Genomic DNA, 16,211 nt, shown 5'->3' with positions numbered 1-16,211 from the left:
GAAGAGTTCAAGAAAACGTCTGAAGCTCCAGCTCTGTTAGCCTTTATAGATTTTACAGATTTTTGCCTGCCATAATTTTAGCATGGCGATGGTTCTTAGAACCAGAAATGAAACTTCAGTGGCCTCTTAAAAGGCTAGGCTTGGCTGTTGATCAATTATAGAGTTTAGAGATTTCTGCCTGGCATCACTTTAGCCAGGGTGATGGTTCTTTGAACCTGAATGAAAACCTCAACAGCCTGTTTAATGCTAGGTGTGGCTGTTGATCGATTATAGACTTTATAGATTTCTGCCTGGCATTACGTTAGCTAAGGCAATGGTTCTTAGAACCAGAAAATCTCAATGGCCATTTTTAATGTTTGGTATGGCCAATGAAAAATAATGGAATTGAGAGTGTTCTTGCCTGGCGTAATTTTAGCCATGGCGATGGTTCTTAGAACCCAAAAAAACCTCAACTGCCATTTTTAATGCTAGATGCGGCTGGTGATCTATAATATATTTTATATATTTTATGCCTGGCATAATTTTAGCCCTGGCAGTGGTTCTTAGAACCAGAAAGGAAAGCTTAATGGCCTTTTTTAATGCTAGGTATGGCCTGTGATTGATAATAGATTTCATAGCTTTCTTGCCTGGCATAATTTTAGCCCTGGCAGTGGTTCTTAGAACCGGAAAGAAAACCTCAATGGCCCTTTTTAATGTTTTGCATGGCCAATGATTAATAGATTTCATAGCTTTCTTGCCTGGCGTAATTTAGCCATGGCGATGGTTCTTAGAACTGGAAAGGCAACCTCAATGGCACTTTTCTAATGCTAGATGTGGCCATTGATCCACAAAAGATTTTATAGCTTTGTAGCTTTAGAAACTCAGGGGAGGAACAATTGCACTCTTGCTGCCAAATGTTCCTCGAAAGAGACAGCGCTTCCTGGGCACGACTCAGGAAGAAAGGAAAGCGAAAGAAGAAAAAAGAAGGAAGAAAGAAGAGTTCAAGGAAACGTCTGAAGCTCCAGCTCTGTTAGCCTTTGGCTGTGATGTGGCCTTATGCGCTGTGAGGTAAGCCTTTGTGACTTGTCTTCTTCAAAGTTTTGGGATAATGGAGGGAAGTGGATGGCCTTTCAGTTCTTGCTAGGTCAGTAAGGGTAACACCTGCCTCTGAGGTAATAGTAATAGTAATCATAGGGGATTGTGCATTCTTAGGACAGCAGTTGAAATAATGTTGTTGTTTTTATCTCAAAAGCATCTACTACAGCATCTTAGAAGACAGAAGGTTCATTCGTCAGCCTGCAGTGTTGAGGATGAAAATGGAAGAAGAAGGAACGGAAATCAAGAATGAACATGATCTTCATGAAAAAGACGACTTTACCAAGTAAATCAAAACTGTAGATACTAGATTTTATACCTTTCTGGCCTGGCGTAAATTTAGCCGCCAGAATGATTCTTAGAACCGGAAAGGAAACTTCAACGGCCCTTTTTAATGCCGGTTGTGGCTGTTGAACGATTATAGATTTTACAGATTTTTGCCTGCCATAATTTTAGCATGGCGATGGTTCTTAGAACCAGAAATGAAACTTCAGTGGCCTCTTAAAAGGCTAGGCTTGGCTGTTGATCAATTATAGAGTTTAGAGATTTCTGCCTGGCATCACTTTAGCCAGGGTGATGGTTCTTTGAACCTGAATGAAAACCTCAACAGCCTGTTTAATGCTAGGTGTGGCTGTTGATCGATTATAGACTTTATACTTTTCTGCCTGGCATTACGTTAGCTAAGGCAATGGTTCTTAGAACCAGAAAATCTCAATGGCCATTTATAATGTTTGGTATGGCCAATGAAAAATAATGGACTTGAGAGTGTTCTTGCCTGGCGTAATTTTAGCCATGGCGATGGTTCTTAGAACCCAAAAAAACCTCAACTGCCATTTTTAATGCTAGATGCGGCTGGTGATCTATAATATATTTTATATATTTTATGCCTGGCATAATTTTAGCCCTGGCAGTGGTTCTTAGAACCAGAAAGGAAAGCTTAATGGCCTTTTTTAATGCTAGGTATGGCCTGTGATTGATAATAGATTTCATAGCTTTCTTGCCTGGCATAAATTTAGCCCTGGCACTGGTTCTTAGAACCGGAAAGAAAACCTCAATGGCCCTTTTTAATGTTTTGCATGGCCAATGATTAATAGATTTCATAGCTTTCTTGCCTGGCGTAATTTAGCCATGGCGATGGTTCTTAGAACTGGAAAGGCAACCTCAATGGCACTTTTCTAATGCTAGATGTGGCCATTGATCCACAAAAGATTTTATAGCTTTGTAGCTTTAGAAACTCAGGGGAGGAACAATTGCACTCTTGCTGCCAAATGTTCCTCGAAAGAGACAACGCTTCCTGGGCACGACTCAGGAAGAAAGGAAAGCGAAAGAAGAAAAAAGAAGGAAGAAAGAAGAGTTCAAGGAAACGTCTGAAGCTCCAGCTCTGTTAGCCTTTGGCTGTGATGTGGCCTTATGCGCTGTGAGGTAAGCGTTTGTGACTTGTCTTCTTCAAAGTTTTGGGATAATGGAGGGAAGTGGATGGCCTTTCAGTTCTTCCTAGGTCAGTAAGGGTAACACCTGCCTCTGAGGTAATAGTAATAGTAATCATAGTGCATTGTGCATTCTTAGGACGGCAGTTGAAATAATGTTGTTGTTTTTATCTCAAAAGCATCTACTACAGCATCTTAGAAGACAGAAGGTTCATTCGTCAGCCTGCAGTGTTGAGGATGAAAATGGAAGAAGAAGGAACGGAAATCAAGAATGAACATGATCTTCATGAAAAAGACGACTTTACCAAGTAAATCAAAACTGTAGATACTAGATTTTATACCTTTCTGGCCTGGCGTAAATTTAGCCGCCAGAATGATTCTTAGAACCGGAAAGGAAACTTCAACGGCCCTTTTTAATGCCGGTTGTGGCTGTTGAACGATTATAGATTTTACAGATTTTTGCCTGCCATAATTTTAGCATGGCGATGGTTCTTAGAACCAGAAATGAAACTTCAGTGGCCTCTTAAAAGGCTAGGCTTGGCTGTTGATCAATTATAGAGTTTAGAGATTTCTGCCTGGCATCACTTTAGCCAGGGTGATGGTTCTTTGAACCTGAATGAAAACCTCAACAGCCTGTTTAATGCTAGGTGTGGCTGTTGATCGATTATAGACTTTATACTTTTCTGCCTGGCATTACGTTAGCTAAGGCAATGGTTCTTAGAACCAGAAAATCTCAATGGCCATTTTTAATGTTTGGTATGGCCAATGAAAAATAATGGACTTGAGAGTGTTCTTGCCTGGCGTAATTTTAGCCATGGCGATGGTTTTTAGAACCCAAAAAAACCTCAACTGCCATTTTTAATGCTAGATGTGGCTGGTGATCTATAATATATTTTATATATTTTATGCCTGGCATAATTTTAGCCCTGGCACTGGTTCTTAGAACCAGAAAGGAAAACTTAATGGCCATTTTTAATGCTAGGTATGGCCTGTGATTGATAATAGATTTCATAGCTTTCTTGCCTGGCATAATTTTAGCCCTGGCACTGGTTCTTAGAACCAGAAAGGAAAACTTAATGGCCATTTTTAATGCTAGGTATGGCCTGTGATTGATAATAGATTTCATAGCTTTCTTGCCTGGCGTAATTTAGCCCTGGCACTGGTTCTTAGAACTGGAAAGGCAACCTCAATGGCACTTTTCTAATGCTAGATGTGGCCATTGATCCACAAAAGATTTTATAGCTTTGTAGCTTTAGAAACTCAGGGGAGGAACAATTGCACTCTTGCTGCCAAATGTTCCTCGAAAGAGACAACGCTTCCTGGGCACGACTCAGGAAGAAAGGAAAGCGAAAGAAGAAAAAAGAAGGAAGAAAGAAGAGTTCAAGAAAACGTCTGAAGCTCCAGCTCTGTTAGCCTTTGGCTGTGATGTAGCCTTATGCGCTGTGAGGTAAGCCTTTGTGACTTGTCTTCTTCAAAGTTTTGGGATAATGGAGGGAAGTGGATGGCCTTTCAGTTCTTGCTAGGTCAGTAAGGGTAACACCTGCCTCTGAGGTAATAGTAATAGTAATCATAGTGGATTGTGCAATCTTAGGACGGCAGTTGAAATAATGTTGTTGTTTTTATCTCAAGAGCATCTACTACAGCATCTTAGAAGACAGAAGATTCATTCCTCAGCCTGCAGTGTTGAGGATGAAAATGGAAGAAGAAGGAACGGAAATCAAGAATGAACATGATCTTCATGAAAAAGACGACTTCACCAAGTAAATCAAAACTGTAGATACTAGATTTTATACCTTTCTGGCCTGGCGTAAATTTAGCCGCCAGAATGATTTTTAGAACCGGAAAAGAAACTTCAACGGCCCTTTTTAATGCCAGTTGTGGCTGTTGAACGATTATAGATTTTACAGATTTTTGCCTGCCATAATTTTAGCATGGCGATGGTTCTTAGAACCAGAAATGAAACTTCAGTGGCCTCTTAAAAGGCTAGGCTTGGCTGTTGATCAATTATAGAGTTTAGAGATTTCTGCCTGGCATCACTTTAGCCAGGAGGGTGACGGTTCTTTGAACCTGAATGAAAACCTCAACGGCCTGTTTAATGCTAGGTGTGGCTGTTGATCGATTATAGACTTTATACTTTTCTGCCTGGCATTACGTTAGCTAAGGCAATGGTTCTTAGAACCAGAAAATCTCAATGGCCATTTTTAATGTTTGGTATGGCCAATGAAAAATAATGGACTTGAGAGTGTTCTTGCCTGGCATAATTTTAGCCATGGTGATGGTTTTTAGAACCCAAAAAAACCTCAACTGCCATTTTTAATGCTAGATGTGGCTGGTGATCTGTAATATATTTTATATATTTTATGCCTGGCATAATTTTAGCCCTGGCACTGGTTCTTAGAACCAGAAAGGAAAACTTAATGGCCATTTTTAATGCTAGATATGGCCTGTGATTGATAATAGATTTCATAGATTTCTTGCCTGGCGTAAATTTAGCCCTGGCAGTGATTCTTAGAACCAGAAAGGAAAACTTAATGGCCATTTTTAATGCTAGGTATGGCCTGTGATTGATAATAGATTTCATAGCTTTCTTGCCTGGCGTAATTTAGCCCTGGCACTGGTTCTTAGAACCAGAAAGGAAAACTTAATGGCCATTTTTAATGCTAGATATGGCCTGTGATTGATAATAGATTTCATAGCTTTCTTGCCTGGCATAATTTTAGCCCTGGCAGTGGTTCTTAGAACCAGAAAGGAAAACTTAATGGCCATTTTTAATGCTAGGTATGGCCTGTGATTGATAATAGATTTCATAGCTTTCTTGCCTGGCATAATTTTAGCCCTGGCAGTGGTTCTTAGAACCAGAAAGAAAACCTCAATGGCCCTTTTAATATTTTGCATGGCCAATGATTAATAGATTTCATAGCTTTCTTGCCTGGCATAATTTTAGCCCTGGCACTGGTTCTTAGAACTGGAAAGGCAACCTCAATGGCACTTTTCTAATGCTAGATGTGGCCATTGATCCACAAAAGATTTTATAGCTTTGTAGCTTTAGAAACTCAGGGGAGGAACAATTGCACTCTTGCTGCCAAATGTTCCTCGAAAGAGACAACGCTTCCTGGGCACGACTCAGGAAGAAAGGAAAGCGAAAGAAGAAAAAAGAAGGAAGAAAGAAGAGTTCAAGGAAACGTCTGAAGCTCCAGCTCTGTTAGCCTTTGGCTGTGATGTGGCCTTATGCGCTGTGAGGTAAGCGTTTGTGACTTGTCTTCTTCAAAGTTTTGGGATAATGGAGGGAAGTGGATGGCCTTTCAGTTCTTCCTAGGTCAGTAAGGGTAACACCTGCCTCTGAGGTAATAGTAATAGTAATCATAGTGGATTGTGCATTCTTAGGACGGCAGTTGAAATAATGTTGTTGTTTTTATCTCAAGAGCATCTACTACAGCATCTTAGAAGACAGAAGGTTCATTCGTCAGCCTGCAGTGTTGAGGGTGAAAATGGAAGAATAAGGAACGGAAATCAAGAATGAACATGATCTTCATGAAAAAGACGACTTTACCAAGTAAATCAAAACTGTAGATACTAGATTTTATACCTTTCTGGCCTGGCGTAAATTTAGCCGCCAGAATGATTCTTAGAACCGGAAAAGAAACTTCAACGGCCCTTTTTAATGCCAGTTGTGGCTGTTGAACGATTATAGATTTTACAGATTTTTGCCTGCCATAATTTTAGCATGGCGATGGTTCTTAGAACCAGAAATGAAACTTCAGTGGCCTCTTAAAAGGCTAGGCTTGGCTGTTGATCAATTATAGAGTTTAGAGATTTCTGCCTGGCATCACTTTAGCCAGGAGGGTGACGGTTCTTTGAACCTGAATGAAAACCTCAACGGCCTGTTTAATGCTAGGTGTGGCTGTTGATCGATTATAGACTTTATACTTTTCTGCCTGGCATTACGTTAGCTAAGGCAATGGTTCTTAGAACCAGAAAATCTCAATGGCCATTTTTAATGTTTGGTATGGCCAATGAAAAATAATGGACTTGAGAGTGTTCTTGCCTGGCGTAATTTTAGCCATGGCGATGGTTTTTAGAACCCAAAAAAACCTCAACTGCCATTTTTAATGCTAGATGTGGCTGGTGATCTGTAATATATTTTATATATTTTATGCCTGGCATAATTTTAGCCCTGGCACTGGTTCTTAGAACCAGAAAGGAAAACGTAATGGCCATTTTTAATGCTAGATATGGCCTGTGATTGATAATAGATTTCATGGCTTTCTTGCCTGGCATAATTTTAGCCCTGGCAGTGGTTCTTAGAACCAGAAAGGAAAACTCAATGGCCATTTTTAATGCTAGGTATGGCCTGTGATTGATAATAGATTTCATAGCTTTCTTGCCTGGCGTAATTTAGCCCTGGCACTGGTTCTTAGAACTGGAAAGGCAACCTCAATGGCACTTTTCTAATGCTAGATGTGGCCATTGATCCACAAAAGATTTTATAGCTTTGTAGCTTTAGAAACTCAGGGGAGGAACAATTGCACTCTTGCTGCCAAATGTTCCTCGAAAGAGACAACGCTTCCTGGGCACGACTCAGGAAGAAAGGAAAGCGAAAGAAGAAAAAAGAAGGAAGAAAGAAGAGTTCAAGAAAACGTCTGAAGCTCCAGCTCTGTTAGCCTTTGGCTGTGATGTAGCCTTATGCGCTGTGAGGTAAGCCTTTGTGACTTGTCTTCTTCAAAGTTTTGGTATAATGGAGGGAAGTGGATGGCCTTTCAGTTCTTGCTAGGTCAGTAAGGGTAACACCTGCCTCTGAGGTAATAGTAATAGTAATCATAGTGGATTGTGCAATCTTAGGACGGCAGTTGAAATAATGTTGTTGTTTTTATCTCAAGAGCATCTACTACAGCATCTTAGAAGACAGAAGATTCATTCCTCAGCCTGCAGTGTTGAGGATGAAAATGGAAGAATAAGGAACGGAAATCAAGAATGAACATGATCTTCATGAAAAAGACGACTTCACCAAGTAAATCAAAACTGTAGATACTAGATTTTATACCTTTCTGGCCTGGCGTAAATTTAGCCGCCAGAATGATTTTTAGAACCGGAAAAGAAACTTCAACGGCCCTTTTTAATGCCAGTTGTGGCTGTTGAACGATTATAGATTTTACAGATTTTTGCCTGCCATAATTTTAGCATGGCGATGGTTCTTAGAACCAGAAATGAAACTTCAGTGGCCTCTTAAAAGGCTAGGCTTGGCTGTTGATCAATTATAGAGTTTAGAGATTTCTGCCTGGCATCACTTTAGCCAGGAGGGTGACGGTTCTTTGAACCTGAATGAAAACCTCAACGGCCTGTTTAATGCTAGGTGTGGCTGTTGATCGATTATAGACTTTATACTTTTCTGCCTGGCATTACGTTAGCTAAGGCAATGGTTCTTAGAACCAGAAAATCTCAATGGCCATTTTTAATGTTTGGTATGGCCAATGAAAAATAATGGACTTGAGAGTGTTCTTGCCTGGCGTAATTTTAGCCATGGCGATGGTTTTTAGAACCCAAAAAAACCTCAACTGCCATTTTTAATGCTAGATGTGGCTGGTGATCTGTAATATATTTTATATATTTTATGCCTGGCATAATTTTAGCCCTGGCACTGGTTCTTAGAACCAGAAAGGAAAACTTAATGGCCATTTTTAATGCTAGATATGGCCTGTGATTGATAATAGATTTCATAGATTTCTTGCCTGGCGTAAATTTAGCCCTGGCAGTGATTCTTAGAACCAGAAAGGAAAACTTAATGGCCATTTTTAATGCTAGGTATGGCCTGTGATTGATAATAGATTTCATAGCTTTCTTGCCTGGCGTAATTTAGCCCTGGCACTGGTTCTTAGAACCAGAAAGGAAAACTTAATGGCCATTTTTAATGCTAGATATGGCCTGTGATTGATAATAGATTTCATAGCTTTCTTGCCTGGCATAATTTTAGCCCTGGCAGTGGTTCTTAGAACCAGAAAGGAAAACTTAATGGCCATTTTTAATGCTAGGTATGGCCTGTGATTGATAATAGATTTCATAGCTTTCTTGCCTGGCATAATTTTAGCCCTGGCAGTGGTTCTTAGAACCAGAAAGAAAACCTCAATGGCCCTTTTAATATTTTGCATGGCCAATGATTAATAGATTTCATAGCTTTCTTGCCTGGCATAATTTTAGCCCTGGCACTGGTTCTTAGAACTGGAAAGGCAACCTCAATGGCACTTTTCTAATGCTAGATGTGGCCATTGATCCACAAAAGATTTTATAGCTTTGTAGCTTTTGAAACTCAGGGGAGGAACAATTGCACTCTTGCTGCCAAATGTTCCTCGAAAGAGACAACGCTTCCTGGGCACGACTCAGGAAGAAAGGAAAGCGAAAGAAGAAAAAAGAAGGAAGAAAGAAGAGTTCAAGGAAATGTCTGAAGCTCCAGCTCTGTTAGCCTTTGGCTGTGATGTGGCCTTATGCGCTGTGAGGTAAGCGTTTGTGACTTGTCTTCTTCAAAGTTTTGGGATAATGGAGGGAAGTGGATGGCCTTTCAGTTCTTCCTAGGTCAGTAAGGGTAACACCTGCCTCTGAGGTAATAGTAATAGTAATCATAGTGGATTGTGCAATCTTAGGACGGCAGTTGAAATAATGTTGTTGTTTTTATCTCAAGAGCATCTACTACAGCATCTTAGAAGACAGAAGGTTCATTCGTCAGCCTGCAGTGTTGAGGGTGAAAATGGAAGAATAAGGAACGGAAATCAAGAATGAACATGATCTTCATGAAAAAGACGACTTCACCAAGTAAATCAAAACTGTAGATACTAGATTTTATACCTTTCTGGCCTGGCGTAAATTTAGCCGCCAGAATGATTCTTAGAACCGGAAAAGAAACTTCAACGGCCCTTTTTAATGCCAGTTGTGGCTGTTGAACGATTATAGATTTTACAGATTTTTGCCTGCCATAATTTTAGCATGGCGATGGTTCTTAGAACCAGAAATGAAACTTCAGTGGCCTCTTAAAAGGCTAGGCTTGGCTGTTGATCAATTATAGAGTTTAGAGATTTCTGCCTGGCATCACTTTAGCCAGGAGGGTGACGGTTCTTTGAACCTGAATGAAAACCTCAACGGCCTGTTTAATGCTAGGTGTGGCTGTTGATCGATTATAGACTTTATACTTTTCTGCCTGGCATTACGTTAGCTAAGGCAATGGTTCTTAGAACCAGAAAATCTCAATGGCCATTTTTAATGTTTGGTATGGCCAATGAAAAATAATGGACTTGAGAGTGTTCTTGCCTGGCGTAATTTTAGCCATGGCGATGGTTTTTAGAACCCAAAAAAACCTCAACTGCCATTTTTAATGCTAGATGTGGCTGGTGATCTGTAATATATTTTATATATTTTATGCCTGGCATAATTTTAGCCCTGGCACTGGTTCTTAGAACCAGAAAGGAAAACTTAATGGCCATTTTTAATGCTAGATATGGCCTGTGATTGATAATAGATTTCATAGATTTCTTGCCTGGCGTAAATTTAGCCCTGGCAGTGATTCTTAGAACCAGAAAGGAAAACTTAATGGCCATTTTTAATGCTAGGTATGGCCTGTGATTGATAATAGATTTCATAGCTTTCTTGCCTGGCGTAATTTAGCCCTGGCACTGGTTCTTAGAACTGGAAAGGCAACCTCAATGGCACTTTTCTAATGCTAGATGTGGCCATTGATCCACAAAAGATTTTATAGCTTTGTAGCTTTAGAAACTCAGGGGAGAAACAATTGCACTCTTGCTGCCAAATGTTCCTCGAAAGAGACAACGCTTCCTGGGCACGACTCAGGAAGAAAGGAAAGCGAAAGAAGAAAAAAGAAGGAAGAAAGAAGAGTTCAAGAAAACGTCTGAAGCTCCAGCTCTGTTAGCCTTTGGCTGTGATGTAGCCTTATGCGCTGTGAGGTAAGCCTTTGTGACTTGTCTTCTTCAAAGTTTTGGGATAATGGAGGGAAGTGGATGGCCTTTCAGTTCTTGCTAGGTCAGTAAGGGTAACACCTGCCTCTGAGGTAATAGTAATAGTAATCATAGTGGATTGTGCAATCTTAGGACGGCAGTTGAAATAATGTTGTTGTTTTTATCTCAAGAGCATCTACTACAGCATCTTAGAAGACAGAAGATTCATTCCTCAGCCTGCAGTGTTGAGGATGAAAATGGAAGAATAAGGAACGGAAATCAAGAATGAACATGATCTTCATGAAAAAGACGACTTCACCAAGTAAATCAAAACTGTAGATACTAGATTTTATACCTTTCTGGCCTGGCGTAAATTTAGCCGCCAGAATGATTTTTAGAACCGGAAAAGAAACTTCAACGGCCCTTTTTAATGCCAGTTGTGGCTGTTGAACGATTATAGATTTTACAGATTTTTGCCTGCCATAATTTTAGCATGGCGATGGTTCTTAGAACCAGAAATGAAACTTCAGTGGCCTCTTAAAAAGCTAGGCTTGGCTGTTGATCAATTATAGAGTTTAGAGATTTCTGCCTGGCATCACTTTAGCCAGGAGGGTGACGGTTCTTTGAACCTGAATGAAAACCTCAACGGCCTGTTTAATGCTAGGTGTGGCTGTTGATCGATTATAGACTTTATACTTTTCTGCCTGGCATTACGTTAGCTAAGGCAATGGTTCTTAGAACCAGAAAATCTCAATGGCCATTTTTAATGTTTGGTATGGCCAATGAAAAATAATGGACTTGAGAGTGTTCTTGCCTGGCGTAATTTTAGCCATGGCGATGGTTTTTAGAACCCAAAAAAACCTCAACTGCCATTTTTAATGCTAGATGTGGCTGGTGATCTATAATATATTTTATATATTTTATGCCTGGCATAATTTTAGCCCTGGCACTGGTTCTTAGAACCAGAAAGGAAAACTCAATTGCCTTTTTTAATGCTAGATATGGCCTGTGATTGATAATAGATTTCATAGCTTTCTTGCCTGGCATAATTTTAGCCCTGGCACTGGTTCTTAGAACCAGAAAGGAAACCTCAATGGCCCTTTTAATATTTTGCATGGCCAATGATTAATAGATTTCATAGCTTTCTTGCCTGGCATAATTTTAGCCCTGGCACTGGTTCTTAGAACTGGAAAGGCAACCTCAATGGCACTTTTCTAATGCTAGATGTGGCCATTGATCCACAAAAGATTTTATAGCTTTGTAGCTTTAGAAACTCAGGGGAGGAACAATTGCACTCTTGCTGCCAAATGTTCCTCGAAAGAGACAACGCTTCCTGGGCACGACTCAGGAAGAAAGGAAAGCGAAAGAAGAAAAAAGAAGGAAGAAAGAAGAGTTCAAGGAAACGTCTGAAGCTCCAGCTCTGTTAGCCTTTGGCTGTGATGTGGCCTTATGCGCTGTGAGGTAAGCCTTTGTGACTTGTCTTCTTCAAAGTTTTGGGATAATGGAGGGAAGTGGATGGCCTTTCAGTTCTTCCTAGGTCAGTAAGGGTAACACCTGCCTCTGAGGTAATAGTAATAGTAATCATAGTGCATTGTGCATTCTTAGGACGGCAGTTGAAATAATGTTGTTGTTTTTATCTCAAGAGCATCTACTACAGCATCTTAGAAGACAGAAGGTTCATTCGTCAGCCTGCAGTGTTGAGGGTGAAAATGGAAGAATAAGGAACGGAAATCAAGAATGAACATGATCTTCATGAAAAAGACGACTTCACCAAGTAAATCAAAACTGTAGATACTAGATTTTATACCTTTCTGGCCTGGCGTAAATTTAGCCACCAGAATGATTCTTAGAACCGGAAAAGAAACTTCAACGGCCCTTTTTAATGGCAGTTGTGGCTGTTGAACGATTATAGATTTTACAGATTTTTGCCTGCCATAATTTTAGCATGGCGATGGTTCTTAGAACCAGAAATGAAACTTCAGTGGCCTCTTAAAAAGCTAGGCTTGGCTGTTGATCAATTATAGAGTTTAGAGATTTCTGCCTGGCATCACTTTAGCCAGGAGGGTGACGGTTCTTTGAACCTGAATGAAAACCTCAACGGCCTGTTTAATGCTAGGTGTGGCTGTTGATCGATTATAGACTTTATAGATTTCTGCCTGGCATTACGTTAGCTAAGGCAATGGTTCTTAGAACCAGAAAATCTCAATGGCTATTTTTAATGTTTGGTATGGCCAATGAAAAATAATGGACTTGAGAGTGTTCTTGCCTGGCATAATTTTAGCCATGGTGATGGTTTTTAGAACCCAAAAAAACCTCAACTGCCATTTTTAATGCTAGATGTGGCTGGTGATCTATAATATATTTTATATATTTTATGCCTGGCATAATTTTAGCCCTGGCACGGGTTCTTAGAACCAGAAAGGAAAACTCAATGGCCATTTTTAATGCTAGATGTGGCCTGTGATTGATAATAGATTTCATAGCTTTCTTGCCTGGCATAATTTTAGCCCTGGCAGTGGTTCTTAGAACTGGAAAGGGAACCTCAATGGCACTTTTCTAATGCTAGATGTGGCCATTGATCCACAAAAGATTTTATAGCTTTGTAGCTTTAGAAACTCAGGGGAGGAACAATTGCACTCTTGCTGCCAAATGTTCGTCGAAAGAGACAGCGCTTCCTGGGCACGACTCAGGAAGAAAGGAAAGCGAAAGAAGAAAAAAGAAGGAAGAAAGGAGAGTTCAAGAAAACGTCTGAAGCTCCAGCTCTGTTAGCCTTTGGCTGTGATGTGGCCTTATACGCTGTGAGGTAAGCCTTTGTGACTTGTCTTCTTCAAAGTTTTGGGATAATGGAGGGAAGTGGATGGCCTTTCAGTTCTTGACAGTCCGTTCTTGCTACGTCAGTAAGGGTAACACCTGCCTCTGAGGTAATAGTAATAGTAATCATAGGGGATTGTGCATTCTTAGGACGGCAGTTGAAATAATGTTGTTGTTTTTATCTCAAGAGCATCTACTACAGCATCCTAGAAGACAGAAGGTTCATTCGTCAGCCTGCAGTGTTGAGGGTGAAAATGGAAGAATAAGGAACAGAAATCAAGAATGAACATGATCTTCATGAAAAAGACGACTTCACCAAGTAAATCAAAACTGTAGATACTAGATTTTATACCTTTCTGGCCTGGCGTAAATTTAGCCGCCAGAATGATTCTTAGAACCAGAAAAGAAACTTCAACGGCCCTTTTTAATGCCAGTTGTGGCTGTTGAACGATTATAGATTTTACAGATTTTTGCCTGCCATAATTTTAGCATGGCGATGGTTCTTAGAACCAGAAATGAAACTTCAGTGGCCTCTTAAAAGGCTAGGCTTGGCTGTTGATCAATTATAGAGTTTAGAGATTTCTGCCTGGCATCACTTTAGCCAGGGTGATGGTTCTTTGAACCTGAATGAAAACCTCAACAGCCTGTTTAATGCTAGGTGTGGCTGTTGATCGATTATAGACTTTATAGATTTCTGCCTGGCATTACGTTAGCTAAGGCAATGGTTCTTAGAACCAGAAAATCTCAATGGCCATTTTTAATGTTTGGTAGGGCCAATGAAAAATAATGGACTTGAGAGTGTTCTTGCCTGGCGTAATTTTAGCCATGGCGATGGTTTTTAGAACCCAAAAAAACCTCAACTGCCATTTTTAATGCTAGATGTGGCTGGTGATCTGTAATATATTTTATATATTTTATGCCTGGCATAATTTTAGCCCTGGCACTGGTTCTTAGAACCAGAAAGGAAAACTTAATGGCCATTTTTAATGCTAGGTATGGCCTGTGATTGATAATAGATTTCATGGCTTTCTTGCCTGGCATAATTTTAGCCCTGGCAGTGGTTCTTAGAACCAGAAAGAAAACCTCAATGGCCCTTTTAATATTTTGCATGGCCAATGATTAATAGATTTGAGAGTGTTCTTGCCTGGCGTAATTTAGCCATGGCGATGGTTCTTAGAACTGGAAAGGGAACCTCAATGGCACTTTTCTAATGCTAGATGTGGCCATTGATCCAAAGATTTTATAGCTTTGTAGCTTTAGAAACTCAGGGGAGGAACAATTGCACTCTTGCTGCCAAATGTTCCTCGAAAGAGACAACGCTTCCTGGGCACGACTCAGGAAGAAAGGAAAGCGAAAGAAGAAAAAAGAAGGAAGAAAGAAGAGTTCAAGAAAACGTCTGAAGCTCCAGCTCTGTTAGCCTTTGGCTGTGATGTGGCCTTATACGCTGTGAGGTAAGCCTTTGTGACTTGTCTTCTTCAAAGTTTTGGGATAATGGAGGGAAGTGGATGGCCTTTCAGTTCTTGCTAGGTCAGTAAGGGTAACACCTGCCTCTGAGGTAATAGTAATAGTAATCATAGTGCATTGTGCATTCTTAGGACGGCAGTTGAAATAATGTTGTTGTTTTTATCTCAAAAGCATCTACTACAGCATCTTAGAAGACAGAAGATTCATTCGTCAGCCTGCAGTGTTGAGGATGAAAATGGAAGAAGAAGGAACGGAAATCAAGAATGAACATGATCTTCATGAAAAAGACGACTTCACCAAGTAAATCAAAACTGTAGATACTAGATTTTATACCTTTCTGGCCTGGCGTAAATTTAGCCGCCAGAATGATTCTTAGAACCGGAAAAGAAACTTCAACGGCCCTTTTTAATGCCAGTTGTGGCTGTTGAAGGATTATAGATTTTACAGATTTTTGCCTGCCATAATTTTAGCATGGCGATGGTTCTTAGAACCAGAAATGAAACTTCAGTGGCCTCTTAAAAGGCTAGGCTTGGCTGTTGATCAATTATAGAGTTTAGAGATTTCTGCCTGGCATCACTTTAGCCAGGAGGGTGACGGTTCTTTGAACCTGAATGAAAACCTCAACGGCCTGTTTAATGCTAGGTGTGGCTGTTGATCCATTATAGAGTTTATACTTTTCTGCCTGGCATTACGTTAGCTAAGGCAATGGTTCTTAGAACCAGAAAATCTCAATGGCCATTTTTAATGTTTGGTATGGCCAATGAAAAATAATGGACTTGAGAGTGTTCTTGCCTGGCGTAATTTTAGCCATGGCGATGGTTCTTAGAACCCAAAAAAACCTCAACTGCCATTTTTAATGCTAGATGTGGCTGGTGATCTATAATATATTTTATATATTTTATGCCTGGCATAATTTTAGCCCTGGCACTGGTTCTTAGAACCAGAAAGGAAAACTTAATGGCCATTTTTAATGCTAGGTATGGCCTGTGATTGATAATAGATTTCATAGCTTTCTTGCCTGGCATAATTTTAGCCCTGGCAGTGGTTCTTAGAACCAGAAAGAAAACCTCAATGGCCCTTTTTAATGTTTTGCACGGCCAATAATACTTCAAGTAAATCAAGAGTGAATTGTTGAAAAATTTCTGAAACTGTATGTCACTTTCATTAACACATCATACCAGACATTATGGAGATTGTAATATTTAATATCATAACATTTTAATGCTATCTGTGGCTGTTGATAGATAATAGAATTTCTAGTTTTATTCTCTGGCGTAGTTTTACCCATTGCAGTGGTTTTTAGAAGCAGAAAGAAAATGTCAATTACCCTTTTTAAATCTGTGTGTTCTATGACATTTATAAGATTCCATAGTTTGCTTGCCTCCTTACTTTTAGACCCGGCAATGGTTCTTAAAACCAAGAAGAATGTCTCTGTCCCTTTTTAATACTAGGTGTGGGCAGTGATTATTAAACTAGTAATTATTTTTCTATTATGGTGTAA

The 16,211-nt window shown here is 39.9% G+C and overlaps 2 long non-coding RNA genes across 3 annotated transcripts; both read left to right on the top strand.

Annotated features, from left to right (window-relative positions):
- Nucleotides 1–650: 650 nt before the first annotated feature.
- Nucleotides 651–5,656, top strand: LOC132711902 (uncharacterized). Its single transcript, XR_015730236.1, has 4 exons — nucleotides 651–1,047; nucleotides 1,232–2,496; nucleotides 2,681–3,948; nucleotides 4,131–5,656. It is a non-coding gene; the product is annotated as an uncharacterized LOC132711902 (long non-coding RNA).
- Nucleotides 5,657–8,300: 2,644 nt separating this feature from the next.
- On the top strand, nucleotides 8,301–13,133 carry LOC148111801 (uncharacterized). 2 transcript variants are annotated; one of them, XR_015730238.1, is made up of 4 exons: nucleotides 8,301–8,989; nucleotides 9,186–10,444; nucleotides 10,627–11,896; nucleotides 12,079–13,133. It is a non-coding gene; the product is annotated as an uncharacterized LOC148111801 (long non-coding RNA). The 2 variants fall into 2 exon arrangements; XR_015730237.1 differs by having other exon boundaries at nucleotides 8,356–8,989; nucleotides 9,174–10,444.
- The last annotated feature ends 3,078 nt before the right edge of the window (nucleotides 13,134–16,211 follow it).

This window comes from Pantherophis guttatus, chromosome 16 (genome assembly GCF_059756535.1).
Source record: "Pantherophis guttatus breed Tessera chromosome 16, ASM5975653v1, whole genome shotgun sequence".
Lineage (NCBI taxonomy): Eukaryota > Metazoa > Chordata > Lepidosauria > Squamata > Colubridae > Pantherophis > Pantherophis guttatus.
Note: the sequence above shows the minus strand (reverse complement) of the source record. Positions and strands in the feature narration are given on the sequence as shown.